The 16503-nt window shown below is 39.8% G+C and overlaps 1 protein-coding gene across 3 annotated transcripts in view; it reads left to right on the forward strand.

Moving 5' to 3' along the window:
- The window catches only part of CUNH4orf19 (chromosome unknown C4orf19 homolog), a 43953-nt gene that overhangs the window by 790 nt on the left and 26660 nt on the right, over positions 1-16503 (forward strand). The window lies entirely within an intron of this gene.

The following is a 16503-nucleotide window of genomic DNA, read 5'->3' on the forward strand; positions in this document are numbered from 1 at the left end:
ACATTTAAAAATAAAATCTTGCAAAAGCAAATGAAAAGCAGATGGGGAATACAACAGTGCTCCATAAAAGGAGAAAAAAAATTACAAAATACGGACTTAGAGGAAAGACAGTTAAAATCAGTTTATTTAAATCAAGAATTTAAATTGCATTAAAGCATATCAGTTTTCACATGGAATGATAAGGTTTCACTTACAATTGCTGGCAATATTGCAGGAGTTCATTTTTTTTTACTAGTGCTGAAGGAGTTTTCCAGTGTAGAGCATTAGCATTTTCACCACAAAGATCTTTTTCTCATCATGATTTTTCTTTAAACTGTAATTGTTTTCAGACAATGTTTTAAATACTCAGCATTTTAATCTCTTTATAGGAATTCAGTTAAAGACTACATTCTATAGAGCTACAGAATCTAAATTTACTAAAAGATCTCTAATGCATTGTAAGATTTCCATTCCCTAAGGATTCCCACTGCACAAAAGCAGCAGGCAATGTTTATTGTTTTGCTCCTACAGTGATTGGGTGGTGATTGCAGACAATGTAATTTTTTCGCAGTTTATTCTATAAAACACATCTCTTTTTCTTCTTCACACATAATGCTGGGAGACACTAAAAGAAGTAGAAAATAATTATACCTGAAGCAACTGCTTCAATAAGCTCTTAACTTTCTTCAGGGGAAAAAAAATAGTTTTGTCATTACCAGTATTTAAAATAAATTTGAGTCCAAACAAGTTTACCAGTGGCACTTCAAAAAATTGTCATTCACTTTCAGAATGCCCACCTTGAAACATAGTAGGTCTTAAGCTGAGGAGGGCCAAGATCCAAGTATGATCAGCCTAGATCAGCCTGAGACATCAAGTATCTTTTTATCAAACTGATTGTACCAGCCTCCTGACAGAGTCGCTCACAGCTGTGCTGGTGGGAGCGTAGCAATAAGCCACTACACTTCAAAGAACTCTTCTGAATTTACTATAACTGACCTCTGAACTTATATTACTTACAAAAATCTATTTAGAAACTCTTATAGATAAGGGGCTTATTTGCTAAACTACATTTAAATCTCAGGGGAGTGAGGAACACACCAGCTCCCAAAAAACAGCCAACCACAGGCTTTCACCAAGGAGGAACATTGCACCTGAAACACCAAGAAAGCCTGCCATGGCCAGTCTCTTCTAAGAAATATTTGTACAAATTGGGTGTGTCATGGTAAACCAGCTCTTAGTAGCTCAGGAGTTAAATTTGTTGAATGTTAATTACACAGAGTGTCTTTGTAGGGTGGAAGGTAAAATGCACACTATTACTCTGTGACCAGAAAGGTGGCCATTGAATGAGAGGGAGCATTTACTCCTTTCCTAAAGAAAGGAATATAAATGAGATGTTTGCTAGCTAGTACTCGTAGTTCAGATTTTCTTATACCCACAATTTTACATCTAGTAAAGAAATTTGTATTGCTCTTCTTTTTTTCTGATGAAACAAACCAACCTATTCTCTTGCTTTGTCACATCAATGTAGAATTAAATCTAGTGTTGTTTCGTAGGGAAGCCACACAAATCAAATACTTCCTGCTCACAACCAAAAAAAAAGAGAGAAGTTCCTGGAAACTGAGACAATAGGAAACCTAAAGGAGAACTTTTCTCTTGAGTTTTAGAGAAGTCAAGCAAACATAAAAATGAAAACACTACCAGAAGTTTGGAATAATTTCGTCTGTACCCCAAAACCAGAGCTATGACAAGCATTAGTCAAAAGCCAATTCAAATCTTTCAAAAAGCTCACAGATCTCAGGGAACCTGTACTAGATTTAAGGCTAATATCAAAAATCATCAACCTGATGATTTTTGCACAGTTCTAGGTAGGTGGGAAGACAGAGCAAAAGCTTCAAGTGAAGGGAACCGTGGCCTCCTTCCTTGGAAAGCCTGGTTAAAAGTGGTCACTGTGCAAGGTAAACATTTCCGAGTGTTGAGGCCCTTCTCTAACCGCACTGTTGTTTGTACCTGAGCTCAAGGAAACAAACTTGCTAAAAGTATTTGCTCTCAGACTTCACTGAATGAAAGCCAAGGAAAGCCTTTATTCACATCTTTCAGGAAGGGATGGTCTTTTGCTATGTTTGCACAGTATCCAATTAAACATGGCCTCAGCATTGTCTACATCTTCCACCGATACTGTTTCACTAGACTTAAGGTGGGAGGGACTCAATCCACTAAAACATTATGAAATGTAGTCAGGCCATAAATATTTGTTTGGAATTTACAATTTCTCCTTCGGATCTGTTTTTCTGAGGATTATATATGGTCACCTGTTGGCAGAGTATGCCCATGACCTCCACAAAACAAAGTTGTGATGCGGAGGGTGTGGCTAACCAGAGCAGGTGGCCAAATCCCCACTGCTCCTTAACCAGGAGCACCTCATTTAGCACCTGATCATGCTAGAGAAGCAATGTCAAAACTTCACACCCAAGCAATGGTGCATGAAAATCATTGATTTTTGCTGAGCTACAGAAAAGTGCTGGCAAGCAGGATGTATTGCTAAGGAGAACAGGTATAAAACACAATGCAGTTTTACTTACTGAATATTTGATATCAAAATGGACAAAATAAATGAGTTTCAGTAGAAAGGTCAAAAGGGATTGCTGTAAACAGGAAAAAAAAGGCAGCAATTTTCCTGTGAGTTCTCCTCTAAGTCACTTTCACTTAGACATATGGAAGAACTTTAAAATTTTATTAAGAACTGAATACATTGCTTGGAAACTAAACATTTAATCACTCACAGCAGGGAAGAAAAAGGCAAAAGTTTTCTTTTTCTGTGTGACTTTTTTCTGTCCACCATTTTTATACAAGTTTGTTTAATTTTTATTTTTCACTTTAATCACAGATGTTTGCTGCAAAGCCACAGATGCTTTCTGGTTAGAAAAATATTTCTGGTTGAATACTCTATTATTAATTCACATAAGTTACTTTTCCATTTAGGATAGCAAGGAGGAGTAAGCCATCTCCTTGGGGCTTACTCTTTTGAATGCTACCAGCTGGGCTTGGGCCAACTTTGCATCACTTCCCAACTATTTAATAATTTGTGTATTTCCATTAAAGAGCAGTTAATTGTGTGATTTTATGCAAACAAGGTCCAATGCCTTGCTATTACAGGTAATCTGCTTTTCAGAAAGGGCTGAGTAACGAGGACAAGTGTATCTCATTTAAGAATAACACACACCCAGTGACTGAAAACCCTTTCAGTGTGAAGTCCAACCTGTGAACTTTTCACACTGCCTCCAGTGGGAACAGTATCAAATCTTCACACTGCCGACAGAGGACAGGAGAAAAAGAAATAACCTGATGCAAGCGGTGCCAGCACTACCCAGCACATTGTTGCCAGCAGAAACAGCATGGCAGCACTATGGGTTTGCCTGTGCTGGACAGAAGCTCTCCAGACCATACCAAAATAGATTATTTCACATCCAATCTCCCATGCTCAGGACACGTGCATCTGGATGTTAAGGCACTTTGCCCAGGCAGGTTGGCATTAATGTCCTCTTACAATACACCCTGATACAGAGTCTCTGACAGCAGCTTTCAGGCAGGAGAGGCAGGGAGTGACCCAAATGAGCCATATGGAGCCACATTTCCACAGTCCTGAGGACCCCTCAAGACTATGGGTCTGTTCCTTCCCTGACTACCTACCCTCCCCACTGAATTTATTGCAATGACTGTATTTATTGACTGGAACGTATTTCTTACACTCACTTCCCCCTTCATCCCACAGCCACTTTGAAACACTGTTTTATCAGCAGTAGATTTGGGAGTGCCCAGCTTTATCTACCTTATCAAGCACCTGAGCTTTGTGCAACAGCCTAGGATGCAGAAAAACTACCTATGCCCCGACACACTCACCCAGCAAGTTCCTCCTCTCTCTTCTGGGCTGTGTGCTCCCTCCTACAGCCCAGCTGTGCAGAAGGACACCCCACCAAAACCCAGGTCCATCATGCCAAGGCACCTCCCAGTCCTGGGGCTGCAGCCCACAGCCAGCCTGGGCTCCCTTGCCTGCTGCTCCTCTTGCCCAGCTGTGAATCCATGCTGCTCCACCACATTACAGGCAGTTTATTTCCTCAAAAAGAAGTGTTATTCACTCTTACTCCTCTATGGTGAGCAAACTTAATAGCAACTGCATTTATGTGATCTTAACACTACAAATTTCCATGGAGCTATTCTTCTCCTCTACTTCTGATCTACTCATAGTAAAAGCATAAGTCTTAGGTTAATTCATGCTTTTGAAGTAAACTGGCAGTCTTCTTCACTTATAACTCAGTGGAAAACAAGCAGTCAGCTGTCAGGAACCTGGATAAAGCTTTGTTAAGGGCCCCTCTGTCTCTATTTTTGGTTTGGGTGTGGCATGGAAAAAACAATATTTACCATCTCAGTAGCTGTGCCCTTGTGTATTTGTTTTCATATTCCTTTTCCCCATGTGAATTTAGCAGATGTTGCACGGCTTGATATCAGCCCTGCATTTTGTTGTCAGAGTACGTGTGTGTCTCCACTGAATATTAGTAATGAATAGGCAGTGTCTGCACAGAAAAGATACAGATTCAGCTGCCACGCACCATTTCAGAGAAAAATGTGGATAAAGGGATAAAGACCAAAAATACCATAAGATTTCATTTTCATGCAAATGAAACAGAAACTACAGTCCTCAGCCCTGAATTAAGGCCACCAGGGGCCTGAGGAGCTATTGCCCCTTACAATGTTCAAGGCAGTATTGGGGGTATTTTCCATTGCTTTGGATGAATGCACACAGATTGCCAAAAGGTTAATCCATATTTACCAATATACATTAAAAATTAATGCTCAGTGCAATTATCCCATTAATGACCTTCTATAAAAACTTCTCCATTTGCTTTACGTTTATACAGAGTACAAACGTATGGATTTGCTAGTGCACAGATGATCAAAAAACATCAAAGACAGTTTAAGAAAACAGAGGAAAGCCAAGGGCAAAGAGCTTGATGCTAGGGCTGCTTTCACAGCCAATACCAGCACCATCAAACTAAAGCCTTAGCATTGTTTCATTTCCCTGCCATCCTTCCATCATAAAGCTTTACAGTGGCACCCCTGAAATCAGTGTGGCTGGACTGATTTCAGTCAGTCCACAGTGAGAGAGCACCTATTTAGCCCAGAGCACATAATTACTCACATCTTGCATGTGGGGGAAGGCCAGGTTTGAGAAGCAAGTAGCTAAATCAGCCCCTTGGCAGAATTTGAATCAGTCTCCCAAACACTTTAATAGTCAAATCTGTTTCTAGATAAAAACATACTTTAAAAATCCAAACCAGTGTCAATAACCTTCTTGTCACAGGGCAGTATGTTAAATTGACCAATAAATAAAATTCCAACGCAGGCAGCAGGTATTTGCTTTATGATAGTGTGACCTGCAACACACCATTTACAGTTATTGGAACAAGGAGTTCTGCTGGAAATGTCAGCCTGTTGTTAGCATACAGCATCACGAGCAACTCCACAGCCAAAACATAGACCAGTAAGTTACACCTAATAGTGCAATCTTCATTGATAATTTTGGTGAATACAGTCCATTCCTTTGCACAGGATTAAAAGAAACAGCAAGAAAAAAAAAAGGATTTTTAAGGTGGCTCAATGGCAGACAACACTAAGTCTTTTAAGGCAATGAATACTTTACTATAGCTTTCAAGTATTATTCTACTGAGAGACTAAAAAAGGTTGCAAATGCAATCAAGATCAGCAATTCAATAATTCTACAGAAATGCAGTTGCTATCTCACCATTACCACATCTTAGCCACATTTGGACCTTTTTAATGCAGTGGTCAATTCTTTGGATCTGCCTTGTTCTGAGAAATAATTATTGTAATTACAATGTAAAAGCTCTTTGCTCTTGTTCACAAAATTGTTGTGCCTAATCATTCCCTTAGCCACCCATCATCACTCAATGTCTGTGAAGGAAATTGGTTTAAAATAACCAAACAGAAAAGTTCACCCACACTCTAAACAGCTCTAGATTAAATTATCTCTATGCTTTACACATTAATCTAAACACTATATTTAAAAGAAAATAAAACCTCTTTGAACAAAAAAGAAATCATGTAAGAGAAAAAGTCATATCATATAAAAGGGTCTTTATTAAGGTATTGTATCAGTCATTGTTTGAAGATTTTTTGAGCATGACTTCTAGTGTTTTCTATATTTTTTGGTTTTAAAAGGTTTGTTATCCATTTTCACAATCTTTTGTAACCATGCTTTTCTACTCTCTGCTGACCGTTCTTTATGTGAAATGTTCAGGAACAATGAGGTTAAAAAATGCATCCCGGTATGTTTCCCGTACTTGTTAGGCAGAAGGAGCATTTTGTAGGGGAAGCATGTTGAGCAATGAAACTGGGGGAAAAGACACCCTGCACTCCACCACCCCCAAAAAAAAGGATGAAGGAAAAAGAAATGCATACATGAATAACTTTCAGGCTATGTCTGATCTGAGAGCAGACACAGATATAATCTGATAAATAAACTGATTTATATGGCTTATGCTGTTTTAGAAGGTTTCCTAATTTTAGTGTACATAGTTGATCCTTCTCAAACATTCCCATAGCTGAGTAGGTCTAAGCAGTACTAGATTACAGACTACAAGATCATCTCAGAAATAACTGCTTGAGCCAGGCACACCCTAGCCTAACTATTCACCAAAATACCTGATTGGTGCCCCTACATGCTAGGCATCTGAACTGTGGACCACCAATACTTGACATAACTAGCAGTATTACTATTTTGCTCACAGAATAAACTAATTTTGCTCCCACAACATGTAAAATTCTTCTGCTGAGGAAAGGATCTTCTCCAGGTGTTCCAACGCAAGCCAAATTACTTGTCTGGATTTCATGTTGTGATCCAATTAAAAAGCAGCAAAAATAAGGAATAATGATGAAAGTGGTAAAGTTATTTTTACCACTGTTTCCATGAAGGACAACTGTGTGAGGTTGGTTTGTTTTTTAAGATGAGCCAAGTCAAATTTTTCTTTCAAACCCAACTCATCTGCACCAAGTATATTTTTCTCCAAGTTTTACTTTTACTTCTCCAACCCCATTCTTCTGTGTATGCCTTAGCCCAAACACTGTGCCCCCTATGCATAGCTGTCTGATTCTCAGACCTGCTAGGAGCTATGAATTTGGGCAGGTGGCCAAGTAGTTCATTCATCATCCTCTGTTTCAGTCTTGCCAGAAAAATATATGTTTTGTCTGAACAATGAATTTATAGCATGTGCTTTGTGGGTCATACCTACTCCTCTGTGTACGATTCACTTTGGCCTAGCAGTAACAAACCAAAGATGTAACTCTTGCAAACTCGAGCTATTTATAAACAGGTTTCAGTATCTTTTCTTTCTGTATGCATTCCAATTTGAAGATTCAGTTATAACTTGAAATCTTCCCAAGAGAGTTTTCAGTCTTCCAGCCACACAAAATAGATTTTTTTTCCTCTATCTACCTAAATTTCCTTTGAAATAGTGAAATCAACATTGACTGTTTTCCCTGTGGGTTCTGTTTGCTTAAACCTGTTAAGCTGACACATGTTAAAATTGCCTGTGTCAAACAATTTTGAAGTTCGTAAACCACTGATTCTTCTAATCTTCCGAAATTGTTTTCCACTCTCTGTGTCATTCTAGCTTGATGCAAAAAAAAAGACAAATCTGCAAAAAAAATTGTTTCATAATACCAGTGTTTTGAGATGAACCCCAGAAGAACTTATTGCAAACTTGTGGTTTGCACTGCTGTAACAGCTGCATTAAATGACTATTTGTCAGGATAAAGTAAACCTGACTGAATTTCTCTAAAGTACACTTAGGACAAAAAATCCAGCAGTGGTATGCTCTGTGTTACAGGGTTTATACTGTTCAGTACCATGCCAAGAAAGAGCCTAGATTTGTATTCTGCTCTTGACATGAAATAAATTTAATTGTAGACTGAAATTTCTTTGTTCATTACAACACATTTTTTTCTGGCCTGTTCAGTTCTACTTTCACTTTCCTACAGCCTGCAGTATTGCTCTGTCCACAGAGCTCATTGTGCAGTGCAGTGCTAACACAGTTGAACAACTCACCTAGATACTGGCACAAATTCTCTAACCCAAGGACTGAGTCCATCAAGAGCCTTCTGGCCTCCTGTTTCCCAACCTGTGCAAATCTATTATTGCTCTGCAGAATTTGTACTTTATTCAGGTTGTTTTGGTTTTCCTCATCTCCATGGCATTCCCAGTAAGGAGCATATTATCGAAAGATATAAAAAAGCCTTTTGTACTCCAGAAGATATACAGGGTTTCCTGAATAAGACTCTGGAAAAGAAAGTTTCTTGCAAAAGAAACTATGTGAGTAAATATACTACTTTCCAGGAAAAATCATGCTCCTTCTGCCAGACAAAATGGAAAAGTTAGCTGCATCAAGCCTTGCAGATTTTGGAGTCCTTCATCCTCAAAACTTCCTCATCACACAGCTTTTGCACCTCATTTGACAGAAGGAAAATTAAGCTTAAATTGGCAAAGACCCCATGCATTTATGCCAGGAAAATCCCACACAATTTGAAATTAATCAATAGCACAGAAACCCCCTCCCACCTACCACATGGAACTCAGTCTACAAAAATCTGCAGACTCTCTCTAGGGTGGTATTTGAAATAAGCATGTTTGCAGAACTAGCTTCACCCTCCTTCCCACACAGAGAGATCTTTTGCTACTTTCCCTCCCATGAGAAAAATAACACACCTATGTGGAAAACAAAGGCTAGAGCATCCATCATAAAGGCTAGAAAAGCCTGAATGCAGAAAATCTTCTCCTTACTGAGGCATTACTCTTTTCTTCCAGTGAGAAACACTGTAATTCTAGTCCAGCAAAATGCAACACAAACATGATTTAGCACTCATGTCAATGAGCCCTTTTGAAAGGCCTGTTAACAAAGCTGAGCCTGTACCAGAGCCTGAGCTTTACCCTCCTACTTTCTCCAGGCACTTCTTTTGCTTTCCAGGAGGCCTGAAGATCTCTTTATGGAAGAAAGATTGCAATTGATTACCACAAAGCTTTCCATGAATGGCCTTTTTGAAGCATCCAGGTGAGATGTTTGGAAGATTCCAAGGTGTTTGTTACTCACAGTATACAATTACCCAGCTCCCATTATACTTCAGGTCTTTTGCCCCCTCCCTTCCTGTAGGATTTCTCTATATAAAGAGACCTACAGGTGCCTTGTCTCTGAGCTACTATCAGGTTTTTGCAGCATTTTCTTGTTTGTGTTACAGCAGCATCTACTGGCACTGTAAGTGATAAAGGTCTCATTGATCCGTCTGTCCCAGAGACATCTAATAACACATATTATATTTAAATATTTATAGATTACCTAGACAGATCCAGACTGGATCTAGACTTCTGGCACCTCCTTACTTTTGGGAGAATAAGGAGGCACAACCCAATTCCACCTTGCTTATTAGTAGAGAATACATTATCCCTGAGAAATAAATGTTCAAGTTTTAATCCCTTTGGATTTAGAAGGTGCATAGTTGCAGGTACCTGAAATCCCAAGTAATGGGTGACATCAGGAGGTTATTACACAGCCTGTGGTGACCACTGCCTCATGTGGCTTTGACAGCAGTGGGTTCCAGTGTCTATACTGTGCTTAAGGGGGGCTCAGAGCCCACCCAGAGCAGCAGGGACTCTTCAAGACAAAGGAAACACCAGGTTTGAAAACCTTAAACTGCTTTGGACAATGTGGCTGTCAAGCCACCTTCCTCAAAGAGAAGGGACCTGCCATGAGCATCCTGCTGTCAAGTCCAGTAATGGGACTTAAGACAGCTAAACAGATTTTTCTGGGCAAAGTCTTATGCATAACAAACACCAATATCCCACAGAGATAGGTAAGGTTTTTATGAATTGTTCTGCCATGCTGTGGCACTTGACTGCTGCTGAAGCTGGACTGGAGCTATGTCCCACGACCGCTCTTGCTGGAGCAACAGAGAGCACAGGCAGGCAGTGCCAGCAGAAAAGCCACAAACAGACTGTTGGGAGTTAGTCAGGCCTGTTATTCACAAAGCTGTCCTCCCCAGTCATTGCTCCACCCAAACCACACAGCTAATTGCCCTCATGTTAATCTTTGCCACCTGTTTCCTTCTTCTTAGGCTTTGCCTGTGGAGACATCCTTTTCCCAAGACTGATTTCCCAAGTTTCCACAATTCTTTCATGTTTGAAAAACTTTCTACTAGCTGAAAAAGTAATAAATGAAAAAAAAAAAAAGAAAGAAAAAGGGATCTTCCAATACAGCTTGAACTAGCCAAGTTTCTGCGGATGTCAAGGCCTCTGGTTCACCAGCTCTCACCTTATGGGCTCAGATTAAGCTCTAGCCACAGCAGACTGGTGTTTTTTCCAGCACTTTTGTTCATTATGAATTTTCGAGGTCACTTTCCTTTTGAATATATACAGCATAGGACAAGGAATAGGTGAGAAAAGGGACAGCTCTTGGCAGTAGTTCAGTATCACAGAAATTTAATTGTGACAGAAAACTACACAGCAAGTCACTCATATGTCACTTTTGCAAGAAAGTTTTGCTACAGAGAAAATAAAAACATAAGCATTTAAAGGATTTCAGGAAGTAATATGCCAGATAGCACAATGTGAAAAAGCCTTCTTTCCTGTAAAGGACAAAAATATCTTATTCCTTCAGACCCCTTTCTCACCTAATCACAATGAGATGTGTAGACTGAAACTTGATCAGACAGAAGAAGGGTTAGGAGAGCACTGATTACATATTTATGCAGATTTGCCTGTCCATCCTAGCTGAAATGAATTCTGATGTCTTTTTGACATGAACAAGGTAGGATTTGATAGAATCTAGCAGCTATCTGGGTCTCAGTAAGTAACTCTCTTTCCTATCATTTCACTATCTAATCTTACCAGCACTGTGATCCACACTGGGACAGCAGCTCGGTTCTTTGATATCAAACTAGCAGACTGACAAGGAGCACAAAAACTAAACCCTAATATTTCTTCCAGGGGTCCAAGAACTTCAAAGCTCTCTCAAATAGCTAAAGATCACCACAAAGATCATGCTATGAAGTTAAAGGGGAAATGGTCTTTTCACAAAGAATTTTAAAAAGAAACCACAAGAAAGCTATGTTTTCTCAATCAGAACAAAGCTACATTTTTTTGTGGCTTCTGTAAACCAGACTTACCTTTCCCTACTCATCCTTATTAACACATGTCATTTGAAAAATATATACAACAAATAAGAATGTCTCTAGATGTCAAAATCTGGGAAGTGTATATAGTGAATCACCACACCAAAAGACCTAGAACACTGCAGTGCAAGGGACAGCACAGACCCTTACAGGCTCCGGTGTCCCCAGTCCATACAAGCATCCCTGCCACTAGAACCTGAGAAAAAGCTTAAAGAGCTAAGAGAAAAAAGGTCCTTATTACTGAAGATAATATTTAGCCTTAGTTCCTATAACTAAGTTCCATTTAACTTAGGCCCTCAGTTAAGTGTGATTTGTAAAAGAAAAGCAATGTATCAATATTTGCTTTGGGATGCATAATAGAGCTCCAGGACTTTAACTGATTTTAACAATAAAAAAATAGGTTTTGTCAAAGCTGAGGAACCATCCATTGAAAGAATGAAACCACATGACTGAAGAACTGATAAAAGTCATATCTGATTACACTGCAGAAAAAGGAAGTCTTTTCTACAGACTTACCCACCCTCAGCAACTCCAAAATTTCAATAAATCTCATTCAAGATTTGATACATAGCATTTGTGAGTGTAAAATCAAAAGGAATACTGAGCATTCTCTGCTTAAAATCCCTGGAATGCAAACAAATCATACCAGCTAGTAAGTTAAAACTGTAACAGAGAAATAAATACCTTCTTTACAGATGAAGTGATCAAAGACTGCAAACAGTGAGAATCTCTCTCACCATTTAAAACCATGCCTTTGTTTTCAATCCTGCATATGCAGATTGCAAATAAATACTAACACCTGGCAAAGAAGGCAGTCTCATGTTAGAGCACTGCAGGGGTCTCTTGGCACTGGAAATGTGACAATCCAAGCTGTATTAAATGCCACAGTAGCATTGCTTCAGCTGCAAAACCATTGCCTAGAGCAGCTCATAGAAAGACCAATGTGTACTATACACAGCTCTAAAAAAAGAGTGATGTTGCACTGGCATAGTTAAACTGAAGCAATTTTGTACGTAAGAATGATGCACTGATTTAAAATTGGTTTATTAGTTTATTCTTGCTTCACAACAGTGCCACATCTATGGGCAAAGTAGGCTTCAGTCTTAAGCAGATGCTTGGACTATGAGTCTCATAGGATTAGCAATTTTAAATTAAGGAAGAAGTTGCAAGAAAAAGTAATTTCATGCTTCAAAAAGAACTTTCATTTATTTCAAAGGCTTGGAATCTAGAACCATCAGTTCAGAATCTTATCCAAATGTTGATGTCATCAATGCATTTTAAAGCAGCTTTCAATTAGGTTAAATAAAGAAAACAGAAGCTGATGAAGAAAACCCAGTAAGAACTTGTATTTCTAGATAAAGCTGCTTTAAATGCATAATCAATTCTGCTAACTGTGGGATGTGATGCACATGACTGAGTTTATAGGTGTTTAGTGAGAGTTTTGTGCCACTTAGTATGTTACTGTGAACAGTCAGCACAAAGATAATGATATAAATATAAAAGAGTGGGCCTATAACCTCTACTCCTTCTCATTGAAAAAGTACATATATTGCATAAGTCATACTCAGTAGCATTTGCTCTGGGCTGCAACAGCATTTGCTTTCCTTCTAAAATGTTTCATCTGCCTAAATTCAAAAAGTCCTTTTTCAGTTTTCTTAGCTCAAATGAGCATACAGACAAGGCAAGCATTCAGGGAACATTTCCTGTATTTAAACTCTCTCAATTAACAGTGCTGTAACCCAAGTCCCATCCAAGCCATAACAGGATATTAAGAAAGCTAAATTGTATCAGTGTGGAAATCTGTAGCAGAAAGAAATAAAAATTAGGTCAGTCTAATTGAATTGCAGTAGCTTGTCTGAAAAACGCCTTTGCTACCCACTTTGAAAGGGCATTAGAGGCAACATTAGGGAATTCTTTTCATTTTGAAAATCTTCTTCATTACTGCCTGCTTTACTGAAACGACTTTCAAAATCTTCATCTTTGCTCTGCTTAGAGGACTCACTGCTGATACCTCCTCCTGAGCTTTTATTTGTCTGGAGGATAAAAATACTGCCAATGTTACAGCTAGAGCTTTCAAGTGGACAAGGAGAAGCTGGCTTCAGCAGGATTTTATGTGCCTTTTCGGCCCTTATGTGCACATTAAATTCTAACAAATATGCCTGTGTTTCTTACCCAGAGGAGCTCCCCCACTGCAGTCTGGTCTTGGTCTGTTTTGTGCAGCATGCTACCTGCACAGAAAGCAGAAGGAGAAAAGCGTAGAGCTATTAACTATTTCAGCAATGCGGTTTACTGGCCTTTGGGTACAGCTTTACACCTCCCACAAACAAGTTGAGGAACTTCAGGAAAAGCAGTAAGCCTTGAGTAAGACTCATACTAACACTTCACTTCACTGACAGCAGCTCCAGCCTTGGCTCTCCAGGATGAGATGCTCTTGCTGCCCCAGTGCAGACACTAGGAAGCCAAACTCCCCTAGATTGCAATCCTCATCCCCTAGATGTGACCCCTGGTGGCCTAGTGGTTAGCATGCAGGACTCTCACCTCTGCGACCCAGGTTCGAATCCCAGTCCCCCGGGCAGATGGAGCCCGTTAGCCCTGTGAGGCCATCCATCTATGAGAAGGTCACTCTAAACAAACCTACGTCCTGAGGACCTCACTTCCATTGTCCAAGCTTGCTTGGCCCCGGCAGATGAACCTTAGGATTAAAGGGTGGGCTCAGTTCAGCGCAGGCTGTGTCTCACCTAAAAAATCCATTGCACAGGCTGGAAAGGTAAAAGACCTTTCCCAAAATCTTCGTTCGCGAAGACTGGCCATTATTAGATGTGACAGGGGTATTCACACTGTGGGTGCAAGTATTTCATAACAAATTGTAAATCAAATATATGTGTAATTTTTAGCAAAGGTTGATTACACTGATTTCTGATGTAAGATGAGCTACCTAAACGTATGTCAGCTATAGAATAAGGGTTATCCATTTGTTCCACTCAGTATCGTACTTCTGAAGCAAGAGAAAACTTGGCTCCAGTCTCTCAACAGAAACTCATTCGCAAAAGTAGGATGTACCTTACCAAAAGCGGGAGAAAGAAGCAGCAGCCACTGTGATTCACTTACGTTTCTGGAGGAATGTACACTATTAAAAACTAAATTTGATAGTGCAGGACTTTCCACACTCTAAACACAGCTAGTAGGAATATATACATCTATATATGCATATAACAAAAGTGATGAGGAAAACCTGCTCCCAAGTCTGTGTTTGCTAGCATTGAGTATTCAAAATGACATCCAAAGCACTTCACTTCTGTTCCTCATTGGTTCATTCATTTGTGTCAATGTAATATTCACACAATTACAAACTATGATGAACAAGTCCCACTCTGAAACTTGAGCCCTAAAGGCTGCATATGTTATCCAAATATATAACCTAGAGCTAAGAACATTGGGATTCTTTCAACCACAAATTTATGTAATTTCAATTATTTCTAATGTTGCAATAGAAGCATCATGTTTAACTCATTATAGCTCAGAACATTTTTCTACTACGTCTTCTGGAAAAGAAATACCATTCTTCAAAGTTCCACAATTGTTGTAGCCTTCAGCAAAATACATTTCTTACCTTTATTAGCACAATCTTTACTATTAAGCCATTTACCTAAGTTAGTTTTTGACTGACTCTCTAATCTTCTGACTGACAGGATTATAGACATAATGTGTTTCCTCAAGGGATTTTTCAACTTACAGAATCAGTCTGCAAATTTCTCACTGTCTAAATTATAACCCTTGATTTAATGTCATCCATTTACACATCCTCAAAAACATGAATAGAGGGAGATTGTATTTCTACAGGTGGTTCCCCATGGCCCTTTGCCAACAAAAGCTTAGGAGCTTATGACAGTGAATTACACTTCAGAAACCATCCTAATTTTTGTAGCTAAATTTGATGTTGCTTTGTCACCACTGCCTGAAAATAGTCAGAGACTGGGAGATGCCTGGGTGCCTCAGAATACCACTTACAGAGACAGGCCCTAAGTAAGATAGCTGCAACCCAGATAAAAGCTGGCAAGACTAGCTAATCACATGGATGTATTTGCATCAGGTAGTGCACGCCACAGCAGACAGTTTTAATGAAAAACATAGTGGAAAGAGCAGACAAACACCTGCAGCACACACATCTCCCCTTCCCCTTCCCCAATAAATAGATGTTGTATGAACATAGAAACACAAGCTCCCCAGTAAGGGTAAGCAAGGAAAAGATCTACAGCAGGTCTGCAGAGAGGGCCTGCAGGGAGCAGAATCATAGAATCATAGAATCAGCCAGGTTGGAAGGAATGTCTGAGATCATCAAGTCCAACCCTTGATCCAACACCGCTGTGGTTACTAGACCATGGCACTAAGTGCCACATCCAGTCTCATCTTAAAAACCTCTAGGGATGGAGAATCCACCACTTCCCTGGGCAGCCCATTCCAATGCCTGATTACCCTCTCTGGAAAGAATTTCTTCCTAATATCCAATCTAAACCTCCCCTGGCAGAGCTTAAGACCATGCCCTCTTGTCCTACTGCTGGTTGCCTGGGAGAAGAGATCAACCCCAACCTGGCTACAACCTCCCTTCAGGTAGTTGTAGAGAGTGATGAGGTCTCCCCTGAGCCTGAGCATCAGAGAAACAGCATGAGGTCAGGCTTTACAGCACATCCTTGGCTCCGCCCAGCTCTAAGTCACCTCTTACTGCTCAGTGACACCACAGCATCACATGGTTCATGCACTGAGCCTCAGTGTTTCCCACTAAGCACAAAAGCTGAAAACAAGCCTTTGCCCCAGTGCACCCCCATGAAGCTCCTGACACAATGCAGAGACAGGTCAAACAGCTAAAGTCAGGGTATGACTTGCAGACAAGGCCTTGCCCTTAATTTGTCAGATGCTTCAGCAATCAAGTAATAAAACAACACAGAGCCAAGTTTAACATTGAAGTACAAGTGATTCACAGTCCAACTTATACCAAGCTTAAGGATCATGCAAGTTTCTTCCCCTTGGAGGAAGGCCCACTGCCATGGAGAAGACATGGTAGAACATGCAGCAATGAAGGCTAAAGAGCAATAAATTTCAGTTCACACTAATATGTGCTGCAAATCCTAGTAAAAAGGAGTAAAGAAAATGCAGCATCTTCTATATTCCTTACACTGAAAATGGCCTTACCCAGTAATGAGGCCAACAGCTGGGGATGGGATGATGATTTACTTCTTCAACCATCCCTACATAAGACCCCAGAGTGTGCAAAATGGCCTTTACACAAAGTTGTGC

The sequence above is a fragment of the Neopelma chrysocephalum genome, unplaced genomic scaffold, assembly GCF_003984885.1.
Source record: "Neopelma chrysocephalum unplaced genomic scaffold, ASM398488v2 Primary Assembly neopelma1_71, whole genome shotgun sequence".
Classification (NCBI taxonomy): domain Eukaryota; kingdom Metazoa; phylum Chordata; class Aves; order Passeriformes; family Pipridae; genus Neopelma; species Neopelma chrysocephalum.